An 18,350-nucleotide genomic window follows, 5' to 3' on the forward strand; every position below is an offset into this window, starting at 1 on the left:
GACTAGTGCTAGCGAAGGCAAAAAAAGCGATGTAGGCAACATTGACCTGGAGTATCTGAGTTGACATATATACAAATTTTACGTACGTCGGTTTTCTCGCCTTCGCTAGTAATAGTATCGCCATCGGCCCTGCCGCGGTAGTAGCACTAGGTCCCGTCAGATCACCGAAGTTAAGGGCTGTCGGGCTGGGCTAGCACTTGGATGGGTGACGTCCGGTCTGCCGAGCGCTGTTGCCAAGCGGCGTTGCACTCAGTCCTTGTGAGACAAACTGAGCACCTACTTGATTAAGAAGTATCAGTTCCAATTCATAAACTGACATACGGCCGGAAGAGAGGTGTGCTGACCTCATGTCCCTCCGTATGCGCATACAGTGACGCCTATGGGCTGACGATGACACGGCGGCCGGTCGATAGCGTTGGGCCTTCATGGCCTGTAACGGCGCAGTCAAGTTTTTAGTAATAGTGTCAACTGACGAATAGGATACAAGCTGTAGCGAAGGCGAAAAAGCGCCTAATGTAACATTGTCTCGTGTACGTCAGGTAATCAATATAGTTCAGTTGAAGAATAGAATATTAGTGAAGGCGAAAAAAGCGACAAACGTAAGATTTGTATCCTGTACTTCTGTTGACCTATATAGGTCAACTGAAGAATAGGATACTAGTATTAACGAAGGCGAAAAAATCGACAAACGTAAAATTTGCATCCTGCACTTAAGTTGAGCTATATAGTTATATTAAGTGAACTAAAGAATAGGATACAACGTGCATAGTTCAACCGAGGTACAGGATTCCAGTGTTACGTACGTCTCTTTTCTTGCTTTCGCTAGTTGTACTGTCCTATTCTTCAGCGGACCTCAATAGTACAAGATATGAATCAGTTGCACAGCAAACAGCAATTACAACGCCTCACTATCAAATAATGGTATAATTCAAAATATGTACGCAAAGGATTTTAAATTACCGCAAGCGAAAAAAGCGAACACAATATCTGTCTCTTAATAATACATACATTTATTTTTATTTGCGATTATGACGCTTCGTCACAGGAGATAATCGAACTATTATCTATCGCTCGAAAATAAACAAATTACTATCTATTATTAAAATTGATGTCATTGGTCAAAGCCAATGAGTTGTACCCCATCTCGCAGTTGACCCAGGGAAGCTAAAGGGCTGGTCTCGGTACTGACCAACCGCGGTGCTCCACGAAACGTCATCACGCTGTTGGTCTGGAGGCTCATCTTGCTGCGAACAAGTCTCTCTCATGACTCGAAGTACGTAACGTGACTGTACAATCCTACACTGCTGACCCAACAATATGCGTGTCCTCTCGGACGATTGTGGCGTAGGTCGCTGCGGTATGCACAGGGCAGATTGCGGCTCTCCTGAAGCCATCGATTCCCTATACACATGACAGCCGTGACATCCCGACCAACGCTAACAGCAATAGCGGCGTTGATACACCGTAGTTCCAGTAGGCCATATACACAAAACGCTTGTCCTCCTTAAACGAGGAACAACGACAACTCCTCAACAAACAACCAAGATTCAAGTTTGATGTCTAAATGTGAAACCATCTGAGTAACGTGCGCAGAGTGAAACACCTAAAACTTGCGCCGTAGAGATTGAGGAAGTGGAAAGTGCTATTGATGTGCGGTTCTCGCAGAATGGGTTAGTAGTCAGGGGCTCGTATTGTTAGCCAATCAGCAGATCGTAACAATACTCAGAAAGTGTACTTTTGTGCAAACATACACTTTTTTTTAGATGGTACAATGCCTGTTCATATTAACAAACTAAAAGAAGGATAAATTAGAGTTTTTCAGTGGTGCCCGTTTCAGCATTCTAGTGAGAGTCATTTACGAAATATCGCATGCTGAAAAGTTCCCACACCGACGACTTGTTTGTGCCATTTAACCGGCGTAGTAAAAATGTTCAAATGTGTGTGAAAGCTTATGGGACTTAACTGGTAAGGTCATCAGTCCCTAAGCTTACACACTACTTAACCTAAATTATCCTAGGGACAAACACACACACCCTTGCCCGAGGGATGACTCGAACCTCCGCCGGGACCAGCCGCACAGCCCATGACTGCAGCGCCCTAGACCGCTCGGCTAACCGGCGTAGTAGCTAGGTGCGATGTTGTCATGTTTCCTTACAGTATGCGTGTGTGTTCCTTGAGTGCCTTGCGACTTACTAGTCGGTACGATTGTGACTGTCCAAGGGGTTGGTCGTTCAAATGTCCAAATGTGTGTGAATTCCTAAGGCACCAAACTGCTGAGGTCATCGGTCCCTACACTTACTATTTAAACGAACCTGAACTAACTTACGTTACACTCATGCCCGAAGAAGGACTCGAACCTCCGGCGGGAGGAGCCGCGCAATCCGTGACATGGCGCCTCAAACCGCGCAGCCACTCCGCGCGTCTGGTAGGTCATGAGTGGACGATGGGATTTCCCAGTCCACAAAAAGCCGACATCCTCATGTTTTATGGAGAGTGTACGAAAAATGCAGATCGTTCTTGTACGATGTAAGCAGCATGATATCCCAATAGACGTCAACCATATCGGCAATTATACAGAGTGATTCAAAAAGAATACCACAACTTTAAAAATGTGTATTTAATGAAAGAAACATAATATAACCTTCTGTTATACATCATTACAAAGAGTATATAAAAAGGTTTTTTTCACTCAAATACAAGTTCAGAGATGTTCAATATGGCCCCCTCCAGACACTCGAGCGATATCAACCCAATACTCCAACTCGTTCCACACTCTCTGTAGCATATCAGGCGTAACAGTTTGGATAGCTGCTGTTATTTCTCGTTTCAAATCATCAATGGTGGCTGGGAGAGGTGGCCGAAACACCATATCCTTAACATACCCCCATAAGAAAAAATCGCAGGGGGTAAGATCAGGGCTTCTTGGAGGCCAGTGATGAAGTGCTCTGTCACGGGCTGCCTGGCGGCCGATCCATCGCCTCGGGTAGTTGACGTTCAGGTAGTTACGGACAGATAAGTGCCAATGTGGTGGCGCTCCATCCTGCTGAAATATGAATTGTTGTGCTTCTTGTTCGAGCTGAGGGAACAGCCAATTCTCTAACATCTCCAGATACTGTAGTCCAGTTACAGTAGCACCTTCGAAGAAAAAGTGACCAAAAACTTTATTGGCTGAAATGGCACAGAAAACGTTCACCTTAGGCGAGTCACGTTCATACTGAGTTGTTTCCCGCGGATTCTCAGTGCCCCATATACAGACATTGTGACAGTTGACTTTCCCGTTAGTGTGGAAAGTTGCTTCATCACTAAACACAATCTTTGAAACGAAAGATTCATTTGTTTCCATTTGAGCAAGGATAAAATCACGGAAATCGATTCTTTTAATGTTATCAGCTGCAGACAGTGCTTGAACCAATTTCAGACGATAAGGTTTCATAACTAACCTTTTTCGTAGGACTCTCCATACAGTTGATTGTGGAATTTGCAGCTCTCTGCTAGCTCTGCGAGTCGATTTTCCTGGGCTGCGAACAAATGCTTTCTGGATGCGTGCTACATTTTCATCACTCGTTCTCGGCCGTCCAGAACTTTTCCCTTTGCACAAACACCTGTTCTCTGTAAACTGTTTATACCAACGTTTAATACACCACCTATCAGGAGGTGTAACACCATACTTCGTTCGAAATGCACGCTGAACAACTGTCGTCGATTCACTTCTGCCGTACTCAATAACACAAAAAGCTTTCTGTTGAGCGGTCGCCATCTTAGCATCAACTGACGCTGACGCCTAGTCAACAGCGCCTCAAGCGAACAAATGTACAACTAAATGAAACTTTATAGCTCCCTTAATTCGCCGACAGATAGTGCTTAGCTCTGCCTTTTGTCGTTGCAGAGTTTTAAATTCCTAAAGTTGTGGTATTCTTTTTGAATCACCCTGTATATCATTCTCCTCAACCATTTACGTGAAACTGGTAGTGTAACACCTAGGAAACGTGACATAAGAGAATAAATTAATGTTGTTGCTGCTGTTGCAGCTGATCCGCACGTCAGCTCCCTTGCACATGTGTCAGGCACGTGTCCTACACATTCTCTATCGACATAGGATCTATCCTTATCAGATCTCTCTCCATCAAGAACAGCATGGAAACGATAATCAGAATCGTGTTAACTTCTTTCCACGAGCATTCAGATAGAATACTCCAGATGTATCATGTATCTTGTTAAGTGGTAACGTCACATTTATCAGTCATGGCATGTTATACAACAGGCTCTAGATACCGGCTCCCAGGTTGATGCCATATTTCTCGACTTTCGAAAGGCGTTCGACTCAGTTCCACACTGTCGCTTGTTACAAAAAGTGCGCGCTTACGGTCTATCCAGTGACATATGCGGTTGGATAGAAAGTTTTCTAACAGACAGGGAGCAGTACGTCGTCCTGAACGGGGTAACTTCAACAGAAACAATAGTAACTTCAGGTGGGCCCCAGGGCAGCGTAATAGGTCCTCTGCTTTTTACGATTTACATAAACGATCTCGTTGATGGAATTGACAGCGGCCTTAGACTGTTTGCCGATGATGTTGTAGTCTAGAGGAAAGTAGTATCACACAAAAGTTGTGAACAAATCAATGAGGATTTGCAGAAAATAAATGCGTGGTGTAATGACTGGCAGTTGTCTCTCAATATTAGTAAGTGTAACCTACTGCGTATAACAACGCGAAAATCGCCATTAATGTATGAGTACAAAACAAATGATCAGTCTTTGGAAGCGGTAACATCAGTCAAGTATCTAGGTGTGACTATTCGAAATGATCTCAAATGGAATGATCAGATTACACAAGTAACGGGTAAGACGAACTCTAGATTGCGGTTTATGGGTAGAATCCTGAAGCGATGCAGTCCTTCAACAAAGGAAATAGCTTACAATATGTTAGTTCGTCCATTCTTAAAGTATTGTTTGTCTGTATGGGACCCTTACTAGTTGAGTCTGATTTAAGAAATTGAGAAGGTCCAAAGAAGAGCGGCAAGATTCGTGACTGGTACATTTAGCCATCGCGAGAGCGTTACAAATCTCATAGAAAGTTTTAAGCGGGACACACTTGCAGATAGACGACGCGCTAAACGGAAGGGGCTGCTCACTAAATTCCGAAATCCAATCTTCACCGAGAATGTAGAGCATATATTATTACCACCAACTTTCAAATCGCGTAATGATCATCATTCAAAGATAAGGGAAATAAGAGCTCGTACTGAGGCGTTCAGACAGTCATTTTTCCCTCGTGTCATCCGCGAGTGGAACAGAGGGAGGAAATACGACTTTGGCGTGAATTGTGCCCTCCGCCACACTCCGCTTGGTGGCTAGTGGAGTATATATGTAGGTATATACACTCCTGGAAATGGAAAAAAGAACACACTGACACCGGTGTGTCAGACCCACCATACTTGCTCCGGACACTGCGAGAGGGCTGTACAAGCAATGATCACACGCACGGCACAGCGGACACACCAGGAACCGCGGTGTTGGCCGTCGAATGGCGCTAGCTGCGCAGCATTTGTGCACCGCCGCCGTCAGTGTCAGCCAGTTTGCCGTGGCATACGGAGCTCCATCGCAGTCTTTAACACTGGTAGCATGCCGCGACAGCGTGGACGTGAACCGTATGTGCAGTTGACGGACTTTGAGCGAGGGCGTATAGTGGGCATGCGGGAGGCCAGGTGGACGTACCGCCGAATTGCTCAACACGTGGGGCGTGAGGTCTCCACAGTACATCGATGTTGTCGCCAGTGGTCGGCGGAAGGTGCACGTGCCCGTCGACCTGGGACCGGACCGCAGCGACGCACGGATGCACGCCAAGACCGTAGGATCCTACGCAGTGCCGTAGGGGACCGCACCGCCACTTCCCAGCAAATTAGGGACACCGTTGCTCCTGGGGTATCGGCGAGGACCATTCGCAACTGTCTCCATGAAGCTGGGCTACGGTCCCGCACACCGTTAGGCCGTCTTCCGCTCACGCCCCAACATCGTGCAGCCCGCCTCCAGTGGTGTCGTGACAGGCGTGAATGGAGGGACGAATGGAGACGTGTCGTCTTCAGCGATGAGAGTCGCTTCTGCCTTGGTGCCAATGATGGTCGTATGCGTGTTTGGCGCCGTGCAGGTGAGCGCCACAATCAGGACTGCATACGACCGAGGCACACAGGGCCAACACCCGGCATCATGGTGTGGGGAGCGATCTCCTACACTGGCCGTACACCACTGGTGATCGTCGAGGGGACACTGAATAGTGCACGGTACATCCAAACCGTCATCGAACCCATCGTTCTACCATTCCTAGACCGGCAAGGGAACTTGCTGTTCCAACAGGACAATGCACGTCCGCATGTATCCCGTGCCACCCAACGTGCTCTAGAAGGTGTAAGTCAACTACCCTGGCCAGCAAGATCTCCGGATCTGTCCCCCATTGAGCATGTTTGGGACTGGATGAAGCGTCGTCTGACGCGCTCTGCACGTCCAGCACGAACGCTGGTCCAACTGAGGCGCCAGGTGGAAATGGCATGGCAAGCCGTTCCACAGGACTACATCCATCATCTCTACGATCGTCTCCATGGGAGAATAGCAGCCTGCATTGCTGCGAAAGGTGGTTATACACTGTACTAGTGCCGACATTGTGCATGCTCTGTTGCCTGTGTCTATGTTCTGTCAGTGTGATCATGTGATGTATCTGACCCCAGGAATGTGTCAATAAAGTTTCCCCTTCCTGGGACAATGAATTCACGGTGTTCTTATTTCAATTTCCAGGAGTGTAGATGTAGAAGGTAAACCACCGCAACATGCAGTATTGGTTTGTTGACAATCCCCGTTGGTTTCGTCAGGCGAAATGTCAGCGTCCATGGAATGTAAACGTGTAGTGCGGCATAGTGGCCCGTTTTCCACAGACAGAACGCTGAACGGCAACTTCCTAAAAGACCATCTTCCAACGATGCTAGAAGACGTTCCTCTGCAGACTAGGAGGAAACTGTGGTACCGACATGATGGGTGTCCGTTCCGTAGTGGACGAAGTACTACAGCATGTCTCCACGAATGGTTTTCAAATCGTTAGACTGGACGCTCAGGACCTTTGCCGGCACGTTCCCTGGATTTGACGCCTGCCGACATTTTTCTGTGGGGCAAGCTGTCTACTTGGGCATACAGCTACACTCTTTGATACGCAAGGACGTATTACTGCAGTCTGGTCGGACGCCTTCTCTGAAATGGTTGCACATGCGCAGCAGTCTTTCCATACCAGACTGGAAGCGCGTGGTGCCGCTGTTGGTGAGCATTTTGAACACAACATTTGATGGTCAGTTGTATAATAAAGGGTCACGGGCCAAAAAAATTAGTCACCCCTAGACAAATCACCACAAGCATCATTTAATACCGTGTAATTCCGCCCCTGGACTTCATTAGCGCCTGGCTTCTCCTAGAAAGTGAGTCCACAAGGTTGTGGAGGTCCGTCGAATCTACGTTGTTACTCGTTGAGGAATTGAACGCGCAATTCCACCAAACTGCTGGCATGCTGTTGTTGGAGTTTTGCGAGCTTTTCCAAGATCTCTGCAAATTTTCTGTATTGTATCAGGTAATTTTGCAGGCCAGTCGAGATGTAATAGGGTGGAAACCAGTCACATGTTCTTCCTGCCCAATTAACTTTGCTTTGGCGGTATTTATGTGCCTGTGTGAGCAACTGCCAGTTCCGAGGCAGCAGACACCGAATGTTCATTGCAAACATTTCCCGTCGCTATGTTAAATGGTTCAAATGGCTCTGAGCACTATGGAACTTAACTTCTAAGGTCATCAGTCCCCTAGAACTTAAAACTACTTAAACTTAACTAACCTAAGTGTAGTGGCGTAGCAAGACAGCCACGCCACTCGGAAGTAGCCGAAATGCACGCTATAAGCTCACGCAGGATGGCGTGAGGTCTGGAACAATGACGGAAATTATAGTAGCCAAAAATAGTACATAGCTTCTGGAATACTTAACTTTAATTCATAATTTTAGAACATCGCTCTTGATGATACAGAAGTATTATAGCAATTGAATACGGCGTCTTGCTAGGTCGTAGCAATTGACTTAGCTGAAGGCTATGCTAACTATCTTCTCGACAAATGAGAAAGGCTTCGTCAGTGTCTGTTGCTAGCTACGTCGGCTGTACAACTGGGACGAGTGCTAGTAAGTCTCTCTAGACCTGCCGTGTGGCGGCGCTCGGTCTGCAATTACTGACAGTGGCGACACGCGGGTCCGTCGTATACTAGCGGACCGCGGCCGATTTAAAAGGCTACCACCTAGCAACTGTGGTGTCTGGCGGTGACACCACACTAAGGACATCACACACATCTATGCCCGAGGCAAGATTCGAACCTGCGACCGCAGCGGTCGCGCGGATGCAGACTGAAGCGCCTAGAACCGCTCGGCCACTGCGGCCGGCCGTCGCGATGTTATCTCGCTAACAGGTTTGGATCAATCTTCATTCACTGCCTGGAGCAATTCCTGTACAGTTTGAAAGCGATTTTGATTCACTACCCGTGAAACACGACTCCAGTGCGTCTCAGTCAAGATCTTTTTTTGACCACAATTCTGACGAAGTGTTTCGTGGCCACCTGTGTGACATCACTGCTTGTAGACACGCCGAAAAGTCCACCGCGAAACACTGACAAATCCAGCAACTTCACACAACGTATGGCCCTGGGCACAGCCAAATACGGCTACTCTGTCACGTACTTACATTTGCCCATGTTTACGTACAACGTCCGCTTGAAACCTAATGTCTCACTGGTTGGTACTGCTTTATGTCACACAGAGGCAGTGTGCACGCGGTTTTTATTTATTTATTTACATGCCAAGTTCCGTAGAACCAAACTGAGGAACAAATCTCCAAGGTCATGGAACGTGTCAGTACATGAAACTACAACATAAAAGTAATAACAGATAAAAATAAATTGTTTATGAACCCGAAAAAAGTCAGTCCCTACGTTTAAGTAAACGCAGTCAACAATACAACAAGAATCAGCTTAATTTTTCAAGGAACTCCTCTAAAGAATAAAAGGCGTGACCCATTAGGAAACCCTTCAATTTCGATTTGAAAGCTCGTCGATTGCTGCTAAGATTTTTGAATTCCAGTGATAGCTTATTGAAAATAGATGCAGCAGTATACTGCACACCTTTCTGCACAAGAGTTAAGGAAGTCCAACCCAAATGCAGGTTTAATTTCTGCCGAGTATTAATTGAGTGAAAGCTGCTTATTCCTGGGAATAAGTTAATACTGTTAACAAGAAATGATAGTAAGTATATATTGAGAGGGCAATGTCAAAATACCCAGACTCGTAAACAGGGGCCTACAAGAGGTTCGTGAACTTACATCACTTATTGTCTAAACCGTCCCTTTGTGAGCCAAAAATATCCTTTTAGAATGGGAAGAGCTACCCAAAAATATAATACCATACGACATAAGAGAGTGAAAATAAACAAAGTAGACCTATTTTCATGTCGAACGATCACTCACTTCAGACACCGTTCGAATAGTAAAAAAGGCAGCATTAAGTCTTTGGACAAGATCCTGAACGTGGGCTTTCCACGACAGTTTATTATCTGAACACCTAGAAATTTGAACTGTTCAGTTTCACTAATCATACGCTCATTCTGTGAAATTAAAACGTCTTTGTTGAATTGTGTGTTATAAACTGTAAAAAGTGAGTCTTACGGTGATTTAGCATTAGTTTATTTTCTACAAGCCATGAACTTAGGTCATGAAGTGCACTATTTAAAACCGAGCCAATGTTTCACACAACATCCATTACTACCAAGCTTGTCTTATCAGCAATCAGAAATATTTTGGACATACCCATAATACTACAGGGCATATCAACTATATAAATAAGGAACAGGAGCGGCCCAACACTGATCCCTGGGGCAACCCCCCCCCCCCCCAACCACCACCACCACCACCACACTGGACTGTACCCCACTCAGATCCCACATCACAGCCATTCTCAGCATTGTGATTAATGACCTTTTGCTGGCTGTTGGTAAAGTAAGAGTTGAACCAATTGTGAGCTACTCCTCACATTCCGTAATCGTCCAACTTGTGGAGCAGTATTTTGTGATCAACACTATCAAACGACTTAGTTAAATAAAAAAAACATGCCTAGCGTTCGAAACCTTTTGTTTAACCCATCCAGTACCTCACAGAGAAAAGAGAATGTAGCATTTTCAGTAGTTAAACGACTTCTAAAGGCGAACTGTACATTTGATAGTAAATCATGTGATATAAAATGACCAACTATCATTACATAAACAGCCTTTTCAATAACTTTTCTAAACACTGATGGCATAGAAATAGGTCTAAAATTGTCTACCTTATCCATTTCTCCCTTTTTATAAAGCAGCTTTACTACTGAGTACTTTAATCGTTCAGGAAACTGACCATTCCTAAAGGAAAAAATTACAAATGTGTGCGGCAAAGTACTAGAATACTGCTAGGCATTCCATCACATCCATGAGACTCCTTAGTCTTCAGTGATTTAATTATTGACTCAATCTTCCCCTTGTCCTTATCACAGAGAAGTATTTCAGACATCAATCTCGGAAAGGTATTTGCCAATAAAGTGTATGACTCCCTGTAGAAACCAAATTTTTATTTCATTCACCAGCAATGCTCAGAAAATGATTGTTAAGTACTGTACGTATATATGGCTTATCAGTAACAGAAATATTTTTACTACGAAGTGACTTTATATTGTCGACCTTGTGATGCTAACCAGACACTTTTTAATCTCCCCACAAAAAATAATATGAATATTATTCACATTTAGTGTAACCTCCCCACAAAATAAATTCCGTAACCTCCCAACAGTAAAAACAATATAATTATTTATTTCATTCAGTGTTACTGCCCAACAGGTAAATTCCGAACCTACCAATAATACAATGTGACTAACCTCTCAATTAAATTGCGGCTCACTTACAACCTTTCAATACTTGACTGTAAATTTAAACTGGTAAATTTTGACCGTCAGCAGTGCTGCGTCATGGCCCTGAAAATTCATTCTGAATAAATTGAAAAATCTTACCTCAATTAGGTCGCTGGATAACGCGTATATATCTGCTCCTATAAGAAATTTTTCTGGCACAGCCCTGTGCAATGCTGGCCGATAGGTTTGTCATGTATAAAAAGAAACAACTGATTTTTCTTTACAATAATCGGGATGACCATGGATTGGAGAAATTAGTGAATTCTTTAAATTGAGATGAATGATTGGCAAAAGTTACTTTTTATCAGAAAGATTATTATTAACAGATTTTTTTAGAAACATTTACATGGGACATGATATAACAATAAAAAATGTGCGCGATGCTGCTTTTACCTTCAACTACAACGCTCAGGCACCGCTATCGCTCCCCCACGACCGGCACAGCCAACTCCATACACACGACTGCCAGCTACTTCTACTACAACTGCTACACATTTTCTACTGCTGACAACACTACTCTCTGGTCTGAGATTTTCTTATAGCTTACATATCGCACGCAGCGCGTGAGCAATCCATCGAAATTACATCTGCTCGAGTGCGCTAGCAACAAATTCTTTAATCATGGTCCTCTTACATAACCCTCTACTGGGGAGGGGGGGGGGGAGGCAAAAATTTGGCAGCGACGGTGAGTCAATTGGACTTGCCATGAGCAACAAATTTTTCTATAATCTATTTAGTTACTAAGTCTACAATCACAGAGTATATACATTATTGATAAGTGCAGAACATATTAAGAAATGAAATAGAGTGCACACGCACTGAGTTCAGAACGTATTAAGAAATGACAAAATGTATACGCAATGAGTACAAAATATATTAACAAATGACATAAAGTGCACACGCACTTTAGCATTTTTTACAAGAGCTGAATAATATATTAACAAATGACATAAAGTGCACACGCACTGTATAAGTCTTTAGCATTTTTTACAAGAGCTGAAAACATTAACAAATGAAATAAAGTGCACACACACTTTATAAGTCTTTACCATTTTACAAGAATTTAAACATATTGAGAAATGAAATAAAGTGCACACGTACTGTAAGAGTCTTTACCATTTTACAAGAATTTAAACAGATTGAGAAATGAAATAAAGTGCACACGAACTGTATATGTGTTTATCATTTTACAAGAATTTAAACGCACTGTATAAGTCTTTACCATTTTACAAGAATTTAAACGCACTGTATAAGTCTTTACCATTTTACAAGAACTAGGAAAGGAATGGGAAGGATATCATCATGGTTGTAGCACAGTGGGTTGCACGTAGCTGCACTGAAAGTCCACATCTTTCTACAGAAGCACAACACCAAGTGAGACAATCTGAAGTTCTCTTCTCTGAAGTATTTATCAGTGTAGCCAAGACACTGAAATGTTGCATTAATATTCAATGTTATCATTTTGGTAGTACATTAGGTACACCAAACAGTAGGACCGTAATAACATTTCCATCGTTCAAGGTGGTGGACAGCTTGATATGTCAACACCACTTTCTTGTAGAATCCATACTCTTACATCAACGTAGAATTAGTGCACAAACCTAATATAGTGCTCCATGATCATGAGGATTGACAGGACATAGGGATATTGCAGTAATTGCTGATAATTAGGTCAGAAGGTGAAGGATACATTAGGTCTTATGCTAGTCATCATTCAGAATTACACTAGTGTATCAACTGATCTGAATAATTATTGGTATTCATTTGCTAGTTACTAAACATTTATGTGCTATGTATGGAGTATTACAAAACATTATTCATATGTCATCTAATTACAGTAATCATTGTCATAACATTTATGCATAAGTCACCTCATTACAGTACTCATTGGCATTCATTTATGCATAAGTCATCTCGTTACAGTAATCATTGGCATAGCATTTATGCGTAAGTCATCTCGTTACAGTAATCATTGGCACAGCATTTATAGAGTATAACAAAACATCATTCATAACTCATCTCATTACAGTAGTTATTGGCATTATGTCATCTCATTACAGTAATTATTGGCATATCATTTATGCATATGTCATCTCATTACAGTAATTATTGGCATATCATTTATGCATATGTCATCTCATTACAGTAATCAGTGGCATCATAAGTCATCTCATTACAGTAATTACTGGCACTCATTCGCCAGTTACAAAGCATTTTTATGCATTATTCAGAAGTCATCATTCAAAACAAGAGTTAATTAATGGCATAGCATTTATGCATAAGTCATCATATTATAGTAATCATTGGCATCACAAGTCATCTCATTACAGTTTACATTAATCATTGGCACTGCATTTATGCATAAGTCATCTCGTTACAGTAATCATTGGCATCATAAGACATCTTATTACAGTAATTATTGGCATTCATTGGCATTGCATTTATGCATAAGTCATCTCATTACAGTAATCATTGGCATCATAAGGCATCTCATTACAGTAATTATTACAGAACATTATTCAAAGTCATCTAATTACAGTAATTAATGGCATAAGATATTCATGACTCATCTCATTACAGTAATTATTGGTATTCATTGGCATTGCATTTATGCGTAAGTCATCTCATTACAGTAATCATTGGCATCATAAGACATCTCATTACAGTAATCGGTGGCATTCATTGGCCAGTTACTAAACGTGTAGCAAGTATTGAGTATTACAAAACACTATTCATAACTCATCTGATTGCAGTAATTATTGACACTCATTGGCCAGTTACAAAAGGTTCATATAGTTTTACAAAACATTATTCAGTATTATTCACAAGTCATCATTCAAAACAGGAGTTATTGAGTGTAGCATCAAGCTGCTAGTGTTTATATATGATATCATGTAAGTGACATAAGACATATTTAAAATGTAACACATTGTAACTATTACTCAAGGTCTGTAGTCCAATAACATAGACAGAATGGAATCAATACATCAGAAAAATTTGCATTAAATTTAGGAATAGAAATATATCATTAACTGGTAGCATTATTTAGTTATATACTGATAATAGAAGGGACTGGTAAATTTTTTTTTTTTTTTTTTTGCTAGCAATGCATTGCATTCGGAACTACAGTCAATTGCTGGGGCACGAAAAAATATTTGTTTTTGACTTATTGCTGGAAATAAGGATTAATAACATCATTCGTCATGAGTCAGCTGTAGCAAGGTTATGAAACAAGTAGAGTATATGTGATCACATTCATGAATGATACACACAACTGGGTAAAAAAATGTAAGTATTAGAACAGGTTTCATAATTAAGTGCTTACAGCATATTAATCTCATTAAAAGCTTCTCTCGGAAAAAATACAAAAAGCATTATTAACCTGAAAGAAAAAATCTATATTATGCTGAAAAGTAGTAAACTTCGAATTAACAGGTAATGAAACGTGTACTCAATATGTATGTACTCTAGCTGTCCTTCCAAAAATATTCAGTCATTGTACTATGTGACGCAAGAGATACTGTCAAAAGGAACTGCAACAAATACTTAAATAACTACATAGCATTCCTTAACTAACAGAAAATTTATAAACTTCATCATTATCATCGTCTGCAAAGAAAAACTTCATTATTCATAACTTCATCATTATCATCATCTGCAAAGAAAGACTTCATTATTCATATTACCATTTACTTCATACAACTATTCATAGTATACAGTTTCTTACTTCTAGCATATTTCATCACTAAAATTAACATGTGCAGTTCTATCTGACAGCTTGCATAAATCGCTTCGTATTCTGAAAGAAAAATAATTAGTTAAGACTGCTATTATACGATGTGTATACTATATTCTTCTTAATGCTTGTTAATTCTGATCCATTTACTCTTCATGACAAGGTATTGCATTTTCTTTCGTTCATTCCGATGGTGAAATTTCCATTTCACCACTGTGGTTTGTTTAATTTATTTCTTTTACACGGTATTGCTTTCTGAAAATGACGAATAAGGATTAACATCTTGCATTTAAATCATATACTCATTAAATAAAAAATTGTTTCTAGTAATATAACTAAGCATACAGCATAGCATGACAGAAAACGTATTAGGTCAAAAACATAGACAATTTTCAAGTGTAAAATATTACACACAGTATCATAAAGTAGTAGCAAAAACGTAGAATAGTCAAGATATTGAGATATCACAAGGAAAAAATGTCAAAGTCAACTGGTGTTTGTTATATCTTAAAGATTTCATAGTGCATACACAGAAAATTCTACTTTCGATAGGAAAACAATCATACATACACAAACAAAAAATAGAAAATGTGCACAGTCTGATGTCTAGCGACAAGAAAAGCGACCTGCTACCCTTACCTTGCCGGGCACTTGCCAAGAAAAAAATACGATCATTATCAGTAAGTAGTCACATAAATATAATTGCACAAGCGGTCATATAAATATCAGGAAATGGCATTACAGTTTGATAAATCATAAAGTATGTTCATTCAGTAAAGGGTTTAATATTGGAGACATGGTGATTGCCTTTGCTTTTTCTGGTTCTCAAAGTTTCGACATGTACTACATTGAGGTGAGGAATGCTGCGAATCCTATATGGACCTGCGTATAGAAGCTCAAATTTACTGCATCTACTCTTTCCTCTGTTGGATAAATAGTGCGTACGTACTAATATCTTCTGCCCTATGTGAAAGTCACGGCGTGTACAAACCTGTTTTTGCTGTCTTCTCCAGCGCTCTGCGGCACGTTTGATGTTGTTGAGTGCAATGTCAATTATTTCATGGTGGCGAAGTCGACGAGATGTAGGAAAGGATACTAATTCTTTCATTTTGTTAGGTGGCTCAACATTTTTCAATATAACAGTCGGAGATAGCATAGTAGATTCATTTGGTATGGAGTTAATTACATCCTGGAATGAGAGTATGTGTGTATCCCAATCAATATGTTTTTTATGGCAGTATATTCTACATAGTTTACCAATTTCTTTCATTAGTCGTTCACAAGGGTTCGAAGAAGCGTGATACTTGAATATATAGATCGGAGAAACTCTCAAAGAGCATGAGAAATGTGTTAAGAAAAGCATTGCATTTATCATCTATGTTATCGTCATTATAAACATCCTGCCGCTCCTATTCCTTCAAAAGGTTTAAAAAATCGCTATTGCTGTTGGATTAAATCTCCTACATATTTTGTAATTATATGTGACGTTTGTTTGAATACAAAAGCTTTTTAGTGTTAAAATTTGTGCACCTTGGTCTGAAAGGCCATTCACCCTTTTACTAACAGCATGCCCATCTAGCAATGAAGAATGAATAAAAATATTTTCTATGGCTGTGCTACTGCTCCCCTGCACCCTAGTTGGAAAAAACACAATCTGCATCAGATCATATGAATTTAGGAGATCTACCAACATCCTTTTTCTTGCACCATCATATATAAAATTTATATTGAATTCACCACATATAACTAATTTCTGGTAGTTCCTACAAAGTGAATCAAGAACCCTCTCTAGCTTGAGTATAAATGCTCTGAAGTCAGAGTTAGGGGACCCATAAAAGACAACATTCAAATATCAGTTCAGTGCAGTGCTGTGATATGTCTATGGACTCAAATGGAATACTGTTTTATAAGTACATAGCCGCTCCCCCACCCCGCAAGGAACTCCTTGAAAAACAGCCAGCTAATCTGTATCCTGGTAAATGAAGCCTCTGAACTGTCAAATAATTTAAGTGGTGCTCCGACATGCCAATAATTTCAGAGTCAACATCTGTAAGCAGTTCATTAACTTTATTTCTAATACCTCTTATACCTCGATGAAATATGCTAAATCCTTCTCTACTTGGAATCATGACGTCCTCTGAAGGTGCACCCTTAATGGGACTTCCTTTAAGCAGGTATACCTATCAGCTGACCTCAATATAAGAAATGTGCAGCTCTAACACCAACTATACAGGAGTTTTTCCGTGAGTGATCCAACTACCACCCACTACACTGTCACCTATAAGCTACCCTCCCCATAAATTTGAGGTACAGGCCATGTCTAGTGAAACCCGATCTACTGATAGACCCATCTGTCACCATTGAAATATGGCGCATGCCCTCTTCCATCAGTGCCATCTCCAGCACCTTGTTAACGCGCCGGACAACCCCATTAAGATGAGGTCAATCATGACGCTGAAACAGTTGCACAAAATGCACATTAGTGCCACCAGCTTGAGTAGCTATCTTTACTAGGTTACCACCTGCATCATATTTCCCGTTCCTATCAAGACTGTTCCCTGCTCCACCCACTATCACTACCTGATTTTCCTTTCTAAAACTCAACAGAACTACCCTATGCTGTCAGTCACCTGAGCCAACCCTGCATTAGGCTTCACGATGCTGTTGACCTGGTACTCACTCCCCAATACTTCCTGCAACCGCTGGCCCACACCTCTACAGTACGACCTACCTAGTACCAGAATCTTCTTCTCCCTGTTAGAATTTGCAACTGACCTACGCCTCCTAACTGCTGAAGACTGCTGCGTGTTCCCTACACCTACAGCTACACGAGGCTCCTCTCCACTCACCTCTGACAGTTGGTCAAATCTATTGCATATACGAAAAGTAAAACCGTCTGAATACCTCCTCCTCCTAGCTGCCTTCTTGCTAACTGCCAGTTCTCATTCCCCACCACGCTTCACCCTCCTCAACCTATCTATTTTCTTCTTTGCGCGTTGTAATTGCACCTGGAGGGCACAAATCTTACGCTCATGCTCCTCCATCAACTTATTTCTACTACAGATTCTGCATTCACTGGAGAGGATCTCGCTAGAATGCGCACTGGCTTCTCCACTGCATTCCCCCCAATGAAAATACTTTGAACAAATCCCTCACTGTGACCTACTACGCACAAACCTACGACAGAGCCCACACTTCTCAGACATGGTAACATTTTGCAGTTACTGAAAGAAAACTGTATGCCTCGAAATTCTCTGTGTACTAAGAAAGCAACTACCTGTATTAATACTACTACATCACAGCTAATACCAATACCAACAAAACTTCACAAAATTACTAGCTGAAACCGAAAATTCAAGCGGCCACTGGAACACCCAACGAAGTTAAACCACTGGATGAAAATGTTACTGAAATGTTTCACTGGAAACCATAAAAAGCGTCAGCTGAAAACTAAAGCACGAAATATACTAAACGACTTCAACGCACAGAAAACTCTAAAAAACACAGCGAGCTAACGTTCCAAAAGATTATTAAATCGTTATTTCGCCACAAACAGCACGAAACACCACTGAAAACTATTAAATTTAGTAACTGTATAGCAGTGCACAAATAACTCTGTCAGTA

The sequence above is a fragment of the Schistocerca serialis genome, chromosome 1 (assembly GCF_023864345.2).
Source record: "Schistocerca serialis cubense isolate TAMUIC-IGC-003099 chromosome 1, iqSchSeri2.2, whole genome shotgun sequence".
Taxonomy (NCBI): domain Eukaryota; kingdom Metazoa; phylum Arthropoda; class Insecta; order Orthoptera; family Acrididae; genus Schistocerca; species Schistocerca serialis.